This window comes from Chiloscyllium punctatum, chromosome 12 (assembly GCF_047496795.1).
Source record: "Chiloscyllium punctatum isolate Juve2018m chromosome 12, sChiPun1.3, whole genome shotgun sequence".
Taxonomy (NCBI): Eukaryota; Metazoa; Chordata; class Chondrichthyes; order Orectolobiformes; family Hemiscylliidae; genus Chiloscyllium; species Chiloscyllium punctatum.
The window spans coordinates 26607951-26629761 of record NC_092750.1 but is presented as its reverse complement, the minus strand read 5'-3'; the positions used below and the strand labels follow the sequence as shown (position 1 = coordinate 26629761).

The window sequence follows — 21811 nt, the reverse complement described above, 5'->3', positions numbered from 1 at the left end:
TGACAGTTACTAGAGAGAGAAAGAGAGAGAGAGAGAGAGAGAGAGAGAGAGAGAGAGATAGCAAGAGAGAGAGAGACATACAGATAGATGGACTCGGTGGCCAGAAAATAAAGTTTAATGCGGGGACTGAAGACAATGGCTTTGGTCTTCCTAATATTTCATGCAGGAAATATCGTCCCATTAGATATGGATGGTAGACAAGCAGTAGGAAAAATCAGAAGTAGCAGGAGGGTCAAAAGAGAGAAAGTAGTGATGTAGAGAAGTACATCACCAGCATATCGATGGAACCTGACATGTTTTCAGATCAAGTTCCTGAGGAACAGCCTGAGATAAGAAAGAAAAAAGGAGCCAAAGATGGATCCTGTGAGAATGTAACTGGTAACTTGTAGGAGTTGGAAGAGAAGTGAAACCAGTTGGATGATGGAGTAGAGACATTGGAGAAAGATGGTGTGTTCAAATGGTAAAAAAGGATGAGGAGGGATAGTTTACCATATTCATTTAAATAGAATGTAATATGATTAATAAAGTCTGTTTCAGTATCAGTTGTAATGACTCACATATATACTTTCAAAGAAGGCCACAGATTTGGGAGGCAAAATTGCTTTCAAGGTGTTTGGAGAGGAAAGGAATGTTGGAAATATAGCTGTAATTTTTAAGGACAAAGGACTGAAGTGCTTTCTTTAGAAGAAGTGAAATGAGAGCAAATTAAAGGAGAGAGGGACCGTACCGAAGGAGGAGAAACCAGTAACAACATCAGCTAACATGGGATGGAGTTTGGTCAGTCCACTGTTTTGTGCAAATAGTATTGCTCAATGTTCATATGTTCATAATGTTTGGGGTTAATGACACCTCCTTTAACTGCAGTTCATTTCCATTTGATGCTAGGTCCATTTTTCCTTGAGATATCTGCCTGACAATTACCACTGCCTCTGCCAGGGAATGTTGTGGTGCTAGAACTCTGAATGTAATGGATTGATCTTACTTCAAGTGCTAGTGTACCTATTAGGTGGCCACAGTTTTCCTGTTTCAGGCAAGTCTTTAGATATACTAATCTGTTAGAAACGAAAATCGCTTCTTAATAATCGCTCTAGACAAATTCAGGAAAACAAAGTTTTATTAGCAAGTCTGCAGAGTCGGGCAGCCTTCTGAGTAAAAGGCGCGCTGAGGCTTACAAAGTTTCTCATTATATACAGTACAAATCCCTCCCCTCCTTGGCTCTAACAAGCCATGAGGTTCACATTCTTAAAAACATCATTATTCTTCGATTTACACCCTTATCACAAAGTCTGCAACAAATGCCTCCAGACCCTCCCCTTCCTGGCTCTAACGAGCCATGAGGTTCACATTCTTAAAAACATCATTATTCTTTGATTTGCACCCTTATCACAAAGTCTTCAGAGTCTCCAAAGTTGTTTCTCTCACCCTGCAGTATTATCAGTCAAGGACTCATTCTTCCCTGCCTGTGTTAATGGTTTCATCAATCAAGGGCCTGTTTGTTTTTACTCTGCTCACAAATTGTCAGCATTCTGCACAATTTAAACTATTCTACTTTTGAGTATACAAAATGTTTTAGAAAAGAAACAAAAGTTTTGTCTTTTATTATAGATCAGTCTGTGGTCCAGGCACATCTTAAAGTTTAAACCGAAATTACCTCTCACAATTCCACCCTTTTCTTTCTTTAAGATGTGCCTGACCAAGATAGCCCCCCCTCCTCAAGGGCCCGGGAAATCCTTGGTCTTTCGCAGCAACATCACTTTAAGTTCAGGCGTCCCATGTTGTGGAACCACCACTGCCTGGAGTCGGGAAATATTTTTCTGAATTAAAAACTGAATACAGGGAGTTAGGCAGGGTAATACGAGAAGAAGAATCATGCCCCCCCCAACCACCAGCAACGCCGTGCGCCACCAGCTACCACCTAGGAGACCATCCCACCATCCGATGCCACTAAGAGGACGCCAAGATTGTACTGGCACATGGGCCAATTTCCGAATTTCATCGGAAATTTTCAAAACCGCTTTACCATTATCGTCAATTTCTAGGCAGCAGTTAGTCAGGTTAAACTTTCCGCACACGCCCCCCTCCGAGGCCAACAGATAATCCAAGGCAAGACGGTTTTGATATATAGCAGCCCTCATCTGATCCTGCTGCTTAGCCAGCAGCTCCAGGGCCAGGGCAGTCCGGTTAGTAATAACCTCTACGACTGCTTGGAGCCTGATAATTCGATTTAACATATAGATAGGAGTACGATATCCCCATGATCCGTCCTGTGCCCATGTAGCTGGCCCGTAGTATTCAATAATCCGGGCCGGTGGCCACTCATCCCCCCAATCACTGACTTGGATATCCCTTGGTGACCTACGGAGGGAGTCAAAGAGTTTAATCCCCAAATCATCGCCTTCCTCCCGGGGTAATAGGAAGAACGCAGGTCGTATTAGACCCAGGAAGCATACCCCAGCCCATCCCATGGGCAGTTTGGAGTATGCCCGATTACCGCATATCCAAAATAGGCCATCTGGAGCAGGCCCTCCCTGCCTCACAACGTCATCCCACAGCTCCTTTACCCCGGGGACGCCCTCATAAGGACCAGGACCACTGCAATCCAGTATTCGGACTCCTGACCCAGAGTCTGGACAGGAGTATCCCAGCATCGATTCCCCCGACAACCACCATTCCAGACTCTCATCATGCCATCGGAAGAATCAGAACCTAGTTCGTCAGAGGAGGAATCAGTACGTAATGGAACGCAATTTTTATGACCTCGGTTTGCAATGTACCAAGTAATATCCTCAGGCCACCATACTCGCGTGGTTGCATCCAACATATTCTGACAGGGACTAATCCCTACCTCCACGGTCCCCTTGCCTTCAATACAGAACTGGCCCTCAGGGCTGTTTGTCAGTCTCCACCCCTGGCTTTTTCTGTCGTTGACATGAGTCCAAGTGGTTTGCTGCAATTCCCATATGTCTAAGCTGTGACCAGTCCATGGCCATTGTTCTGACATATGCGGCCCCCCACAAACCCAGCAATTGCTAACATTTAAAACAGTGGCTATCCTAGAGGTAAGATCAATAAACAGGTTTTGTGTTACATCAGGGAGTTCAATTTTTCCTTCTACCTCTTCGTATACGGATGGCACTTTAGGGAACACGACCGTTCCCTAACGGTCTTGCTCCTTCCCCAACCCCCGATCAGTGATCTGTATCTTGGTCTCCTTGACTCTGTCAACCTGCTCCCTGAGCAACACGGAGGATAGGTCCCACCTCCCAGTTTTGCTAATAGACACCCAGCGGTCATTTATAGGGCATCCACGGATTTTGCCACCGTATCCTTTATTATATACCTGATAATAGGGTCTCCCATCCTCCCAACATTCGTGTCGTGCACTCACATCGTAACACCAATCGTCCACATAGGAATGGGACACAATGTTCCCGAGTAGATTCAAATCCCAAGTCTTACTATAGTTCGACATTTGTCACATCTTCCCTCACCCTCCCCCACATACAGGAGTAAACTGATCAATATCCCCACCAATACAGTCCAAGTAGAGTTCATTATTGCTGTCTTTTCAGTTTTACCACCAACGGCTTGTCCCCTTGCTCGCATTTCCAAGTGCTTTCTCCTTCAGGCGGAACAGGCCCCTTTATCCTCGATGCGTGGACCCACCCTTTCTCTTTCGTCCGAACAGCTGCTTCAGTTGTTAACAGAACCAGGAACGGTCCTTCCCACCGCGGCTGGAGCTTTTCGGCCTTCCAGGTCTTAACAAGTACCCAGTCTCCGGGCTCCACCTTATGCAAGAGGAAGTCGAGCGGCGGAGTGTGAGCCAGGAGACCTTTCCTCCGGAGTTCTCTTGGGCAAATTTGACCTCAGTGGGATCCCTCCTGCGCCACGTGGTGTACCACAGATTGAGGTCACCTTTGATATTGACGCAAATGGCATCTTGAATGTCTCTGCTGTGGACAAGAGCACTGGCAAAGAGAGCAAAATCACCATCACCAATAACAAGGGCAGGTTGAGTAAGGAGGAGATCGAGAGGATAGTGCAGGAAGCGGAGAGGTACAAAGGTCAGGATGATATGCAGCGTGAGAAAATTACAGCCAAGAATTCCCTGGAGTCGTACGCATTTAACATGAAGAGTTCAGTGGAGGAAGAGAAAACGAAAGGCAAGATCAGTGAGGAAGATAAGAACAAAGTCATCGAAACGTGTAACCAGGCCATCTCCTGGCTGGAGGCAAACCAAACAGCAGAGAAGGAGGACTTTGAGCAGCAGTTGAAAGATTTGAAAAAAAAAAATATGCAAGCCCATCATTGCCAAACTTTACCAGGGAGGTATGCCCGAAGGGCCATTCTCAGAACAAGTCAGAAAGGACCCTTCTGGTGGACCAACAATTGAAGAGGTTGATTGTAACTTTAACTCTCTTCAAAGTAATATCATTTTCAGTTGGTCTCTCTTCTCCACCATTCCATCCCCCCACCTCCCTGAAATTGCAACAGTCCTTTAGAATTTCTCGGGGCTTCTGTAAACCCAGTTGATTTGGACATTTGCACAGTTAGGTAAATGATGGCCTACATTTCTGAAGTTTGGGTGTTTGAATGGTAGCAATTAAACGTGTCAATGGTGAATTTTTCTGCAAACTGTTTCCTGTATGTTTTATACATTGAGTAGTTTACACCCTTTTAGCTGCTAATGGAGTTCTTTCTCAGTTTTCTGCACACTACAAGAATGCACCGTATGATTCAGAAATTCAGTCAGTTGTCACTAATCCTGAGAAGTTATTGTTTAGACAGGTTATACTTACAGTTAAGCAAGCCAGCTATTCTTTCTGTCATGTAGTTGGAACAGTGTTCCCTTATAATAAATAGTATACAACAGAGATTCTATTTTCATACAGACCACAAGAAGGTGGTATTATAACAATTGGCAGCCTTTGCAGACTTAATTTGTATGCAATTATTGGGGAAAGTAATCACAATTAAATATCTTTGGTGGAAAATGCATAACATCCGAGCAGTGGCTATCAATAATACAATTTCTCTCCGTGCACAACCAATTTTCAGATGATGTCCTTTGTGTTCTCCAAAAGCTTGTTTAACCATTTGAATCATTAAGTGGATAGGACCAATTTTCATGCATTGTGTGTCTGTTGCTGTCATAAATGTTTTTTTGTTTGCAGCAAAATTTAAGTTTTTTTTTGATACCTTCCAGACATTGATTCTCTCACAATCTTTTCCATTTTTATGACTTTTCTTTCAACTCTGTCTGTTTTTTTTTTCCTTGGTTAATCATTCTTTGATATTCCCTTCCTGGAATCATTTTTCCTCACTGAGGAAACTGGGAGTCATGAACTATTTTCATAAAAGTGTGCAGTTGTTCATTAGTTGTCTTTTCTATTAAACTTCTTTCTGAGTCCACTCCAGTTAACTCTGCACAATGCCTACCTTCTTCGAGTTTATAGCACAGTTGTTTTCAACCCAAGTTTCTTACTCTTAACATGAATGCTAACTTCTATCATATTATGGTCACTGTAACCTTTAGAGTTTATTTTTACTTTGTGATCACGTATTAAACCTTCCTCAGTATATATTATCAGACGCAAAATAGCTTGATTCCCATTTGGATGTAGAACATATGATTCTAGAAAAGTGTCCTTCTGACTTCCTTAGGCAACTTTATTTTCCCAATCTACATGAAAATTAAAATCACCAGTGATAAATATACTGCCTGTTTTTTACACACCTTATTTTCTCCCTGAACTATTCTGTCCCAAAGAAAGCTATTGTTGATGGGTCTGTGGACAACTCCCAGCAGCATCTTTACCCATTATTTTTATAAGCTCCCACTTATATGGATTTTACAACATATGTTTCCAAGATCATTTCCTGCTACTTATACTTATTCTATCTACAAATAACAAAACATACCCCAGCCCATCCCTTAATCGCCTTAGATCCCTTATTTCCCATTTCCGAGGACTTCATATTTCTCCCGTGATAATCTATCACAATGTAGCCAATTCCCGGACCTTCAGTCCCGTGATCGCCCAGGTTCCTTTGCAGGCACCCCCGGTCTTTGGATTCCTGTGTCCTACGTCTCTGTGACACAGATCACAGGCACCCCGTAGGTACACGTTCCTCCGCAAACACGGTCTCTGCAAAATCCCTCACAGGCCAGCCCCGGTCTCTAGATACCTGAGTCCTACGTCTCTGTAGAAAAATCCACAGGCACCCCGTAGGTCCCCAGGCGTCCGGAAACACGGTCCCCGCAAGTTTTTCTTACCTGGGTTCGGTGCACCGAAATTACTCGATCGTTAACCGTCCCCACTGCCTCGGCCACACCCCTCCTTTGTTTTCCTGAGCCTCCCGGATATCACTCGCTCAAGCCGCGCGGGGCGACAAGCAAGGAATCAGGGACTGCTGAAATCAGCAGGGTGCACCTTCTCCGATGTCCTTCCTCAGCTCCCCCCGCGGCCGGAGTGTTGATCCCGGACGACGAGCCCCCAAGTTGTTAGAAACGAAAATCGCTTCTTAATAATCGCTCTAGACAAATTCAGGAAAACAAAGTTTTATTAGCAAGTCTGCAGAGTCGGGCAGCCTTCTGAGTAAAAGGCGCGCTGAGGCTTACAAAGTTTCTCATTATATACAGTACAAATCCCTCCCCTCCTTGGCTCTAACAAGCCATGAGGTTCACATTCTTAAAAACATCATTATTCTTCGATTTACACCCTTATCACAAAGTCTGCAACAAATGCCTCCAGACCCTCCCCTTCCTGGCTCTAACGAGCCATGAGGTTCACATTCTTAAAAACATCATTATTCTTTGATTTGCACCCTTATCACAAAGTCTTCAGAGTCTCCAAAGTTGTTTCTCTCACCCTGCAGTATTATCAGTCAAGGACTCATTCTTCCCTGCCTGTGTTAATGGTTTCATCAATCAAGGGCCTGTTTGTTTTTACTCTGCTCACAAATTGTCAGCATTCTGCACAATTTAAACTATTCTACTTTTGAGTATACAAAATGTTTTAGAAAAGAAACAAAAGTTTTGTCTTTTATTATAGATCAGTCTGTGGTCCAGGCACATCTTAAAGTTTAAACCGAAATTACCTCTCACATAATCATAATGTACATTTATCAGACAATCGTTACTCTGGCAGGAATATTATCATTGATAAATTAAAAATTACATTTGTTTGTTGTTTTAGGAGACTTTAGAAAATAACTTTAGAACTGAAACTGGACCTTTAGGTAGGAAACAGTCAAGCCACTAATGATTGCAATGACACATCTCTGGGGCAGGTGGGACTTGAATCCAGATCTTCCAGCACAGACTTAGAGACACTATCACTGTCACAACATCCCTAAGTACAGTACGAAATAAAACTTAAAACCATTAAAGTATTACCATCCAAACTGCTGTCAACAGGCTACATGGTCTAGGTTTTTTGGCATCTGCGACATTTTGATTGCACCCAAGTTGAACCTTAGCAATATGAACCTTTGGATCGAATTACATTGGATTAATTAACTGAAGTAACTTAATTATTCTTATACATTTCATGTTAATTGTTTTGCCCATTTTAAATTTTCTGAGGCTACAGGCCTGGAACTGACTCATCTTGCTGATATTGCTTAATTAGGATAAAGATTGAATCTCTTTACACTGTAGCTGAAGATATAAGCACATTAATTAAAATACAATTTAAACCTTATATATGTATCAATTTGAGCAGGCATGTGGCCACGCAGAAAGAATTCATCAGGCTTCACATCCCCTCTGCAGTCAAATTTTACTTTACTATATTATTTGTTCTCTGAATAGACCAGTTTCACTTACTAATCTTTAAGATTGTTATACTTCTCTAAGAGTCTGCACATATTGTGGGATGGTGATCCTTGAGGAAGAAATCTCATTACATTCTTGGCAATGTAATGACAGTGAAACACAGGAGGCCCATTTTGATGTGAAGAAGGTTAATCAGATTTTAAATTGATGCTGTGAATTGTGTCTGAAAGAGTTGGCATGGAAAATCATGTGAATAACTACCCGGTGAAAGCAATAAAAATAAATTAGAATCTCTTGCTAATGAATAATGCGAACACTGATGACTGTTGCAAAATATTTCCATGGTAACTTGTGCCTGCATTAATTTTTGTTGGGTCGTTAGTTTGTATAGCAGGGCATCTAGCAGCATCTGTTGTACTTAGACTGACCTTACACATTTAGACTCTTAATTGTTTTTAATGTGGGGTTATGACCAAGACTGAAGGAGTGCTCTGTTGCGTCAGTCCCACTACTCCACAGCTACCAAACTGGTCAGTTAAATATCTTATCTACATTAAGTTCTAAACAAAAAAAAATCTACCAATTAGGCTTCTTAATGAACACTCATTAAATAAAGATGCAAGCAATATAGAAATATAAATGCTTATCTCTCTAAATATTTCCAAAACACACACACACACAACATGTAAAGAGGCAAAAAAGCAAATACCTCATTTGATTAAAAACCATTTTGGTCAATCTGATTTGGTCTTTCGAGACAAAAAGGATAAAGTGTAAATTGTTCTGAACTCTTGCTCTGATTTTCTGGCTTGTGTGGACAAGCCATTCATGATACTTTGTTGTCTCTGGAATGTTTCAGACACAAATTGCTCAGGAATTATAACATTGTGAAGTCCCTCCAATCACTGTCAGAATGTGACAATACTTTGCCTTTAAGAGGTCTATTCTGTCCTGTTTCTCTTGCAGAGTGGTGTTGTCACAATGGTATTGAAATGTCTCCTTCATTCAGCTTTATAAGTAAGCAACTTTGAGTTCTCAATATAAACTGAAAGAACTGTGGTTGTTGTAAATCAGAAACAAAAACAGAAATTGCGGGAAAAGCTCAGCAGTTCTGGCAGCATCTGTGGAGAGAAATCAGAGTTAATGTTTTGGGTTGAGTGACCCTCAGAACTCAAAACTGAGTTCTGAGGAAGGGTCACTCAAACTGAAATGCTAACTTTGATTTCTCTCCACACATGCAGCCAGACCTGCTGAGATTTTCCAGCAATTTCTGAGCTTTGAGTCTTCCCTATGTGATTTTTCAAAAAGTAAGACAAAAGAATCATGAATAGATGGAGTCAGGCACACGCAAACTAAAAGGAACTTGGTTTTGCTTTCAGTGAGTTGATGGGTTTTCTGGCTGCTAGAGCTAAATGCTCTGCTGCCCGAGTGAAGTGACAGCACGTTAGAAAAATAATTGTTTTGCTGAATTGCCTTTGCCAAGGGTGTACTCATAAAATGTTGCTGATATTGTAACAGGAAACGATGAGTGGTTAAAGAACACATTATCTTGTTAAGTACTGCAATAGAGGCAAGTCATGCCAATTCTTCTTTTTGTTTTATTTTAACTGTACTGTAAGAATAAAGTGTATTTTGATGAAAGCTTAGTGGTGCAACAATTAAATCATATCTGGAATACAGTGCCTTACACTTACCTTTTAAAAAAATATAAAAGGCAGAATCTAGACTACCTACATAATATACTTTGGGGGGTCTGATCTGATCCATAACAAGAAGACCAAAAAGACTTTCCCCTAAACTCATGGAAATAGTGTCATAGTATAGATGCTGGACTAGTAATCCAGAGCCAGGTGTTGTACTGGAGACCAGGGTTTGAACCCACATAGCACATTTTGGATTCAATTTTAAAAATTGGGAATTAACAGGCTAATAATGACAATGAGACCATTGTTGCTTTTTGTAAAAACCCATCTGGTGCAGGAAGGAAGGAAATCTGCCATGCTTACCTGTTCTGGACTAAATGAAACTCCAGACACACAGCAATGTGGTTGGCTGTTAACTGCCCTCTGAAATGGCCTGACATGCCACTCAATTGCAGCAAATAGCTAAAAATATGTCCCAAAGAAATGAAACAGGGTGGACCACTTGATATCAGTCTAACTACTGGAAATGACAGCCCTGTCAACCCTGAAAAATCTTCCTTTCCAACAGCTGAGGTTAATTCAAGCAATAGCATGACATTGTAAGGTTTTATTCTGTAAGTGTGGCTGTGTCCATGACTTCACCATTGCCATCCTTTGGTTTGTCCAGTATGTTAGCAATGCAGGACCAGAAGAGGAAGTGGTACAATGGAATACACATGGCCAGGGAATTGTCCTGGCAGTCTTCAACTTTGAATCTGGGTCTATGCAGTGTCATGCCATCAGAACAAAGAAACCTCCTGCTTATTACCACCTGTTTGCCCCACCCTTCCCACCTTCAATTTATCCCTCAATCTTGTGTTTATAACATGACCACAGTGTTACATTTGAATAGATCGAACAAAAAGCTGGGCATCCATAAGATGTTCTAGGTCATCAGAATAGTGTTCAAACACCATCCACAACTTCATGGCCAGGATATTCTCTCATTGTAATCAAAGGATCAACCCTGGTTCAATGAAGGCTGCAGAAGGACATGATAAGATCAGCACCATATAGTTAAAAATGAGATGTCTGACTGGTGAAGTGATAATATGGGACTACTTGCATGTCAAACCGCACAAGCAGCAAGTAGTAGACAGAGCTAAATGATCCCATAACCTATTGATCAGATCTAAGTTCTGCAGTGCTGCCACATCCAGTTTGTGAATGGTAATGGACAATCAAACAACTCACGAGAGGAGGACACTTCATAAATAACCCTATCCTCGGTGATGGGAGGAAGGGCTAGCAAATTAGTGCAAAAATTAACACGGAAGCATTTGTAACAAATTTCATCTAGAAATGTCAAGTGGAAGATCTGTCTCAGCCTCCTCGACAGATCCCCAGCATCATAGATTCACTCCATGTGATACCATAGAATCCTTACAGAGTGGAAATAGATCATTTTGGCCCAACAAGTCCACACCAACCCTCCAAAGAGGATCCCACCCAGACCCATTCCCCTATCCTACAACCCTACACTTCCCATAACTAACACTCCTAACCTACACATCCCTGGACACTAAGGGCAATTTATCACAGCCAAGTCACCTAACTTGCATACCTTTGGACTGTGGTAGAAACCAGAGCACCCAGAGGAAACCCACGCAGACACATGGAGATTGTGCAAACGCGATACAGACAGTCACCTGAGGCTGGAATCGAACCTGGGTCCCTGGTGCTGTAAGGCAGCAGTGCTAACCACTGAGCCATTGCATTACCTGTGATAGCAAGATTTACTGGACACTGCAAAGACTGCGGGTCCTGGTAATACTTTGGCAATACTACTGAAGCCTTGTGCTCCAGAACTTGCCAACTCCTAGCCAAGCTGTTCCATTTCAGCAGTGCTACCTTCCTTGCAATGTGAAAATTGCCCAAGTATATTCTGTATATAAAAACAAATCCAACCCAAGCCCATCAGTCTAATCCTAATCATCAGGATGGAGTTGGAAGTATTGATCAATAGTGCTAACGAGCAGCAAACTGGAAGTTTGCGGTCATTTTTATGATCTGTAACTTCAATAAGCCACTGTGTTCCAACACCAACATTTCTGTCATAGTGTGCTGCAGTGTTTCAGCTAGCCTCAGCACAAGCTGGAAGAACAACATCTCGTTTTCCACTTGGGGACCCTACAGCATCTAAGATTCAACACTCGACACAATAACGTTCGAGCCTGATTCCTTTCATGTTTTACACCCACACCATTTCACCAAACCCAGTCTTGTTATGCAGTGGGTTGCTTTTAGCACAGCCAACCCATTTTCATCTACTCTCCGGCCTATTTCATGCTTTGCTTTCCACATAGGTTGCCCATTCTCTGCTCTCATTATCACATTTATTCAGCTTCTCTTCTGTCCTGGTCTGCCATCCATAATCCTCTTGTTTACCTGTCTCTTCCATATATCTTTCTTTCTGAGCTCCATCTCACGTACCCCTCACATAAATCCTTTAAGAAATATTAAATATGAAGCCTCTTCATAACATGGCAAGTCAGTGAAAACAAGCCAATAATGTCCTAATGACGGAAGACAGGCATCTTGGTCCTGAGCACACATCTCAATAAATCAGATTGAAGAATTATCAAATTAACAGCAGGATGATAAAGAAGGAAGTTTAAATTCGTGTGGCTGAATTAACTATCAATTGAGTTACCTAAAGAGAGGGAAAGAAAGAATGATTTCATCGTTCAAAGAGTGATGCCATGATTTGTTCCTAACACCTATAATATGCATTATAATTTTAGATGCATCATGTTGGGGATGTTCAAGATTTTACTGAATTGAAGAAATAGTTGCAATTAAAAGCAAGAAAGGTGCAGACTGCAGAATGGCTATTTACAGAATACTTTTGGCACAATACAATGCACCCTCTTGTGGCAGGACCTTGCACAATCAAGTGGAGCTGCTCAAAAGAAAAAGTATGTAGCTGTTAATCAGCAACCACATTATATTAGTTTAGGCTCTGCATTGATTATTATTTTGCATTGTTGTCTTTATTCTTGATATTTTATCTCACGATCTCTACTGTGAGAGACATGGAAGGTGATTTCACCTTTCGTGTGGGCTGGCTGATAGAACATGCTGAATATTCCCATTCTGCAATGGATAACAGAACACTGCAATTGTAAATATAGACCTCATTTGAATTTGACTGACAAACTGTAGATACCAAACAAGCAGGCAGCTAAGTGCATTGGGTGGGGCCATGCAACCTGGGAGGAAAGGGATTAAGGTAATGCAAGTGGGTTACTGCATAAGATGAACAGTAGCACATAATAGTTTTGTGGATATAGATTTTTTTTTACACCTGGCTTCAAGATTGAGCGATTGGTTATTAGTTCCTCAGCTGCTTCCTGGCTAGAACACCAGTTTACCTGGCCGGATCACTCACATTAAAAACTTTGTCTATGCGCCCTCTGCAATTGCAATCATGATTACATTGTTTGGACTTCGGTAAGAGAGCTACTCCGAGGTGATTAGTTGCCCTTTGATAGTCCGCTCTGAATGATGTAAAGGCACAATCATCGGGATTAAAGCTACCTGCTCCTTTTTCTGCTCTTGCTATTCTATCAATGTTGTTTCTTCGCATGTTAATTAATTGGCTGAAATGGAACACCAGGCACCTGATAATTCTTGTCCAAATTGTTGGACAAACCTTGCCACCTGCTGAGCCATGAAAACCAAATCCCATCAGAGGCTACATTTCACCGTCATGGAAAATGCTCATGTATCACAAGAAACAAATCAGAATTTGGAAACAGTTTTACATTTCTGGCATAAACTTTTGCTTGACTTATCAATGAAGATTCACACCTCAGCTGTTAAAGTATTTTCTTTCTCAAATTTCATTGTTTCAGTTATCAATCTACTATTCACTTTCAGCTTTCTCTGTGGCTATGGGATTGTGTTTCCCTTTAACTATCATCCATTTATTAAGGAAGTATCTCTCTTTTCCTTAGGCCCCAAAATTTGCACATTTAAATTACAATGAATTTGTTTTTCCATTCATTTAAATGTACAGGGCATCTTGAACTGCTTTTCCTGAGAATAACTTTCCCTCAGTCTGCTGACAGATCAGTGCTGTGACAATCTGTGTGATTTTTAGCTACAGGGCTTGTGATCAGTACAAAGCTATTGCAGTTATTACAATCTCAGCTGGCTGCCAAAGATAAGTTACATGTCTATGCTAAGGAAATAATAATGTAGTTTTGATTATTCAAGAGAATCTATCTTAGCTGTGAGGCATAATTATAGAGGTCTGGTGTACATCAGTGCTGAAAATGCATGTAGCTGCTTGTGTATTAACTATCACATTTATAATGGGCAATCATATGCTGATTTCTTTAAATGACCTAAATTTTAAATAATCTTTGAATTATTTGCAACCCTATCGTGTCTGCCAATCCACCATATTTGGACTCAAACATGACCAATGGCTCTTGCATTAAGGTGTGGAAGGGCTTGGTTCCTGTGGAACCGTGCATAGCGAGGAGATTGATGTCTTCTGGGAGAGAGGAGAAAATTAATTTGGTGTCACCATCTGGGAAGCATGTTAGCACTTTTGATCCATAATATGTGCAACATAATCTTGAATTCAGTTGAGTAAACCTAATTTGGAGGAAGCATTTACTCCAAACACTATCTTTTAACAGCAAAATACAGCCAAATGGACAGTCTCAAAATATATTTATTGCTGTCACTAGAGACCAAGAATTTGGTCCCCTCGCGTAATGGTCCAAATCTTTCAATGCCAGTGAATGCTGAGACCTTGCTGTTGTTCTATGATGGTTGAGCCTAAACAATTCTTAGCTCATTCCTTTTCCCTTTCCAGTCAAAACATTCCCAGAACTGACTTATTTGGTGAGGGGTGAATTGGATATCCTTCCTGTTGCTTCTGAAAATGTTAATGTTGATGTTTCATTATGCTCCACCTAACCCCATGATTTAACAGAGTTTTTGGGTCAGAAAGAAGCAGAGAAGGTCCCAATCAAGTCAGATGTGCCAACCTTAGTAACTGATAGTCTCTGTATTTATGCCTAAATATGATTTGGAGATGCCAGTGTTGGACTGGGGTGTACAAAGTTAAAAATCACATAACACCAGGTTATAGTCCAACAGGTTTAATTGGAAGCACACTAGCTTTCAGAGCGTCGCTCCTTCATCAGGTGATAGTGGAGGACTTAATCCTAACACAGAATTTATAGCAAAAATTTACGGTGTGGTGTAATGGAAATTATACATTGAAAAATTGATTCTATAATTCAATGTATAATTTCAGTTACATTACACTGTAAATTTTTGCTATAAATTCTGTTAGGATTGAGCCCTCCACTACCACCCGATGAAGGAGTGTCGCTCCGAAAGCTAGTGTGCTTCCAATTAAACCTGTTGGACTATAACCTGGTGTTGTGTGGTTTTAATCTTCATGCCTAAATAGTTAATTTGGCTTATACCTTTTGCTATCATGCAGTAAACTGTATCCTGTTGTGTAACACAGGTGCAGCTTTTCATTAAGACTCAATAGTGGTTTATTCTCTACCTTTGCTAATTAAATTAGTACTGGGACTCAGTAAAGGAAAGGAGAGTGCATTAGAAGCCCTTAGAGACTGATGGGTACTGCAGAGACTGGTGCATCATCACCCTTGATTATATTATTTTAAATAAGTTTCTGTTCTAGTTTCGTAAGCTTTCAATACTTTTTTTGTCATGAGTGCACTAACAGGGGCTAATTAACCTGAATTAGTGTTTTGTTTTCAAAGAATATAAAAAGTTATAGGAAGGAAATTATTAAGCTGGAGAGAGTTCAGTAGAGATTTACCAGGATCTTGCCAGGTACAGAGGTTTGAGTTATAAAGAAAGGTTGGAACTTTCTTCATTGGAGTGTAGGAGGTTGAGAAGCAGCCTGATAGAAGTTTAGAAAATAACAATGGGAATAGATAGAGTTAATGGCAGTTGTCTTTTCCCAAGATGAGGGCTTTCAAGACAAGGGGCACATTTGTAAAGGGAGAAGAGAGAGATTTAAAAAAAGACATGAGCAATAATGTATTTAATACAGAGGGTGGTTTGTGTGTGGAATGAACCTCCAGAGGAAGGTGGCGGATGTGGGTTAAATTACAAATGTTTTAAAAGACATTTGGATAAGTTCATGAAAAGGTTTGGAGAGATATAGGCTGGGAGCAGGCAGGTGGGATGAGTTTTGTTTGGGATCATGTTTAGCATAGGACCGAAGGGTTGGTTTCTATGCTGTATGACTCCATAAGAGGAGAAATTGTGGTAGGACACTGTCAACCACTGTGGTTTGGATACTGTAACATATAATACTTCTCCAAAACCAAGTGAGGCAAATCTTGCAGTCACCTTTGAAACTTCACAAACTAGGTCGCTTCAATCTGAATGAGGTTTCACCTGCATTTTTGCTGGTGACTGACAAGGTCAGCATGTTCTCTGCTTAAGGCGAAGGACCAGCTGTCTCTCTGTCTTAATACTAGATTTCTTTTCTCTCTCAGATCTTTTCAGACTAAGTTTTTCTGTCAGATTCCATAATATCTGAGAATCTCTGCAGTGTAGAAGCAGGCCATTTGTCCTATTGAATCCAAACTGACTCGCTGAAGAGCATCCCACCCAGACCCACCCCCACCCCCACCCCCACCCCCCTACTCTATTCCTGTAACACTACATTTTCCATGGCAAATCCACCTAAACTGCAGTTCTTTGGACTGTGGGAAGTAACTGGAGCACCCAGAGGCAACCCATGCAGACACAAGGAGAGTGCACAAATGCCATCCAGACAGTCACGCAAGGGTGGAATCAAACCCTGGTCCCTGGCACTGTGAGGCAGCAGTAGTAACCATTGAGCCACCATGCTGTTATATTAAGTTAAAAGAAATTTAATAACTCAACTGTAGGGTATACTATTGACTCTTTCCATCTCAAGCTCACTTTTATGAATCACTTGGGTCTTGTTTCTTGGTAGAAATGCTAACTGGCTATCTTTTAGACACCTGGCCCCATCCTATCTTGAAATTAATTAGCTTAAAGTGTAATTATTTGCAAAACATGACATTGCTAATATCTCTGTGGTAGTAGTTCCTTTACCTGTATAGCTGCCTCATGCCCTTGTTTATTGGTATGAAGGTCTTGCATCCTCTTCTCAGTATGATGGCCTACCTCCGCTTTAACAACTAGGCCAAGCAACCTTGCTGTCAATTCAAATTCAGCATTGGCTAATTCACCCTTTATTCCTCCATTTTACCCTTAATTAAAGGAACACCTTCAAAACAACAATCTTATTAACTTTATATTTGTATCAATTTGTAGTGATTGGAACCAGGTTGACCTTGTTGACTACAAGATTGTTGATTGGCCCAGGTTAACAAATCCAATCAGGAAAGACCTGGCTGACCAATATAACCCAGAGATGATGTAGCTAGTTAGCTTTAGAGTACTGATGATAAAGCTAAGGTTAATAGCCACCTTACTCCAAACTTGTGGCTGGGTTGCAATACAGTATGGGTTCATTTCCCACACCAGCTGAGGTTACTATGAAGGTCCTGCCTGCTCAACTCCTTGCTCTTGCCTGAAGTGTGGTGACCCTTTGATTAAAAGGCCCAGATTTAAGTCCCAGCTGCTCCAGAGGCATGTAATAGCATCACTGAACAGATTGATTAGGGAAAATAGGTATAAGCAGAAGATTAGAACCTTCTTAGTACGGGTGACTGACTCTGAGCTGGCTTGCTACAGATAGTGTATGAGTAAATAAAGGATGACTTGGTGATAGGATACCAGCCTCTGTATAGTTATTTCACAATTCAAACAATAATGACCAGCCAATTGAAGGTTTAATGTCAGTTGGCTATCTTTGGAATGAATGCCCTCCATTTTCTCAGATGCTATGATGCCACTAGACTGTCAGCCATGGTAGTAGTCTTACTTCATCATGAGATTTTGGGTTCAAATTTCCACACCAGAGACTGCAGCACACTCATCTAATGTGATCTGACCAGTGCTGCATTAATGGGGGCAAAATATTCCACTGCAATTTATCCCCAATGACCTGGCTAATACATCTCTCAATTAACATCACAACACAAATTAACTGGTCATCACTGAATTGCCATGGTTCAGGAGGTTGTCCTTTGGATCATTACACCTATATTGGCTCTCTGAGCATTGTAACTCAGTGCTGCTCTGCATTTTCTCTGTAATCCTGTTCAGACAGTAATCCAGAGGAAGGCACAAAAGGGAGGTATCTCTGATGGTCACAGGTGACCACACTCTGAAGAGAGGTAACCCTCACATCCTTTGACCCTTGCCCTCAGATTAGCAGACTAGTCATTTCCCTGCTGGCTTTCCTTGTGTAATGGTGTGGAAATGGAAACAAACCCATAAGTGACCTTAATTGGCAGCTTAAGGGCCCCAGTAGCATTATATGACTAAGGGTAGGAGTGCTGCCTAATGGCTTATTTAAGCACCAAAATATAAGGATCAGACAGGGGGTGTGAAGGAGGGTGGTGGTGAGCTACCAGTTTATTTTATATGGCATCCCCATTTCTGAAATGCAGGTGGGGCCTGTAAATTTGACCCTAAAGTGTATTCTGACTGGTATCATTTTGAAAGTGGGTTGGAAAGAGAGTGCAATTTCAGAGGGTCCTGAGGATCGATAGTCACAAACTCTTGACGATGGTGGAAACTGGTTAGAACAGTTGGAATATTTAGTTTTTGCAAGTAAGGATACTGATTATAAAAGTGAGCAAGTTATGTTAAACTCTGACAAAACATTGACTATCCCTCATCAGGAATACTGAGTATATTACTGGGTATTACACCTTTGCAAGAATTTGAAGGCATTGGAGATGCTGTAAAGGATGTTTCCACAGGCATGAGATTATGTACAAAAATTAGAGAAACTGGGATCGATTTCAGATGGGAGTTTGATTAGATTAGATTAGATTAGATTACTTACAGTGTGGAAACAGGCCCTTCAGCCCAACAAGTCCACACTGCCGTGCCGAAGCGCAAACCACCCATACCCCTACATCTACCCCTTACCTAACACTACGGGCAATTTAGCATAGCCAATTCACCTGACCTGCACATCTTTAGACTGTGGGAGGAAACCGGAGCACCCGGAGGAAACCCACGCAGACATGGGGAGAACGTGCAAACTCCACACAGTTGCCTGAGGCGGGAAATGAACCCAGGTCTCTGGCGCTGTGAGGCAGCAGTGCTAACCACTGTGCCACCGTGCCACCCACCATTTCCTTATAACTGAGAAAGTTGGGGGGCGGGGAGAGGTATTAAAGAATTACGAGTAGGTTAGGTAGAGTGAGTACGATACAATCTAAGTTTTGAAGGAAACCCCACAGTGCTATTAGGAAATGAGGTCTGAGATTTTAACTGAGTGACGATGAAAGAACAGTGAGAGACAGAGGTCATGGGAAAGGAACCAGAGGGAAAATCGGGAGAAATGTTCAAACAACCCTCTGTGATTGAAAATTATATAAGCCATTCCAATGTTTGGTATGGCTCATAGAGTTGTGGGACTTGATTACTAGTGCACTCCTGCCACTAGTCATAACACATTAAAATAACAAAGGATGAAAATGAAACAGGTGGGGAAATAAAAGTAACAGCAAATTGCAATAAAGTTTAACAATTTTTGTTAATAATTTAAATGTGCATTGTTAAATTGTGTGCCATAAATGTGAGTGCTGAGAGGCTTCATTACTGTGAGTTATTGATTCTTCAAATATCAATGTATGAATATTCAAGGAAAAAGCTATGTAGAAAACATATAGTTGGAGATAGTCAAGCATAATTTGTATTTGACGTGGTTGACAATTTACTTTCTGCTGACAGGTTTGACACAACACCGTGCCTTCACATTCAGATATAGCAGCAACTTCTTGGAGTCTGATCCATAAGTGTTCAGGTGAGACTCATGTAAAATCAACTTTGATGAACTGATCATTATTTCCACATTGCTAATAATCATTTTCCAGTTAGGTTCTGTTCTCTCAACTGTTAAATAGCCAATATTCTGGGGAAATGCTTCAAATAAACTCTGCTCTCCTTAATACACATATAATTTATGTTAATGACTAAGTTAATTGCTATTAACTTAGTCATTCAAAATGGCAATGTATTGTCCATTGAGTTCTTCATGCTTTGAGTCCCAATGTCTAATGATGAGACAGAGCAATATTAACAAAGGAAAGATAAGGAAGTAATTCCTGCAGTCCAGATCCCTCTATCTCATAGGGCATCCTGTCCCATGTGTTCAAAGATCTGAGGCTTGAGAATCAGCCCATTCAACCACATGAAGATCCATGATGGAATCTCACAATCCTGAATAGATGTCATTACTGATTTGAACAACAACTGGTGATGGTGACATAGAACATTACATGAGGAGAATATATCTCTCAATCTGTGTAACTGCAAAACTCTTAGACTGACATTTCTCAGATCACTGTAGATATTATTATGTTCAATTTACTGCAGGTTAAATTAAATCTAATTAAACTATGTACAATAGATGTTACTTAGCAAAAGAATTTTGGAAAGGAAATATTGAAATGACAGTAATTTGAATTTTAAGTGACAATTTTATTTCTTCACTTTCTATTCAATGTCATCTTGATAAGAGGAGTGCAATAATGCACATTGGAAACATGGATAGAAATCTTCCACTCAGAATCAAGAGCTTTCTTTCCAACTTTGATCAGACAAAAAAAAAAATTAGACCCCTGCCTTCCTCCGATTTTTTTTCAGGTCAATCATCCTATGAAAGATCCTACAGAACTCATTCTGCCCAGAAAACCTCAGAGATATCAGCAAAGGTAATCTGCTTAGAAACCATGCCTTTGTTTCACTGCATTAACGGCTCATCATTCACAAATGGACTGAAAGGCTTTGAGGTATCTAAACAGCTTTCCATTGAATTTGTGAATGTGTGTGAGTGAATGCACACGTGTGACTGGGTAAGTGTAGAGGTGAAAGCGTAAGTGGGTAGGCTAGATGAGGTAAGTGGATAAGAGGATAGTGTGTGTAAGGTAAGTAGGTAGGGTGGCAATGATAGGGAGACAGGTAGCAGCTGGGCAGGTTGGTATATGACTGAGATAGGTAGTCGAAGTAGGCCAGGAGGACTTAGTTGCCAGGTCAGGTTAGGTCAAGAAAGAGGTGGGGGACAAGCAGCATTTTGGTGAGGACTCAGATTGGGCGGCATGGGAGGTGAAATAAGGGGGTCAGTTATTTAGTTCAGCGGGGCTAGGTTTTTTCCATCTAACATGCTAACTATTGAGAGAAGTATGTTGAAACTCTCCTGCAAGGTTTCTCAGAAGGCGCTGAGGAATTCCTCGTGCTAAGTTTTATCAACTTGAACAATTCCATCAGTTTGTGTACTGTGATCTCCATGGGGTCCTGACATGTCTCCAGCCAAATGCCACATGTCAAGTTTCCAATTATCTGGTGACTGAAACTCTGGGCCCCAATAATTTAAAACTGTCATCATGGAGTTCCAGTAGGAATGGAATTGACTTGTTTGAAAAATAAGTGGTGCTTTTATTTAGTTATAATATGCAACTGTAAAGTAGACATTGTAGACTTACTATTTCACCTGACTTAATAAGGAAGCTATGTTATACTATGCTCCACATAAAATAATTCTTCCCTTGGAGCCAGTCAGCAAAAGGTTCACTAGTGGTTCTGGAATGAGGAAGATATTTCATAATGAGAGGCTGAGTAAATCTCTATACTACCCAGAGTTTAGAAGAGTGAGAGCTGTCATCATTGCAACATAGAAGACTCTGAAGTAATTGGATAAGGTACACAGCATTGCTTCCCCTCAGAGGTTTGTACGTTATACATAATTGAGTATATTCAAGGCAGGGTCAGATAGATTGTTAATCTCTCAGAAATATCAAAGGGTATGACAATCCCATAGGAAATAGAGTTCAAGCAGAAGACAGGCCATGGTTATGTTGAGTGGCCAGGGAGGTTTCAGTGACTGTAACATTTATTTCATGTGCTTATGTTTGACGAACAGCCTATTGTCCCATTTTATTATGGTGAAATAGATGATTTATATTTATTTTAATATTGTTTTTGGAGTATGGTCTTTAAAATAGTAACATATGTCAAAGGTTTTAAAAAAAAACTCGGTTATACATTCTCGATCATTCTGGAATAGTGCCCTAATACATTCTGTGTTAGAGAGCAGGCAACTCCTAGAGTGTCAATGGAAAGCTGGTTTTAGTGTGGTGGTTTATGATAGGTTGAGTAACATTGAAGGTCATTAGCTTATATTTGTTTTAGGATATTCAACAAATGGTTTTGGCTAAGGAAACTT

General features: G+C 40.9%; 1 pseudogene; it reads left to right on the top strand.

The window, feature by feature from the left end:
* The first annotated feature begins 281 nt into the window (after positions 1-281).
* LOC140483526 (heat shock 70 kDa protein-like) lies at positions 282-20426 on the top strand (annotated as a pseudogene).
* The last annotated feature ends 1385 nt before the right edge of the window (positions 20427-21811 follow it).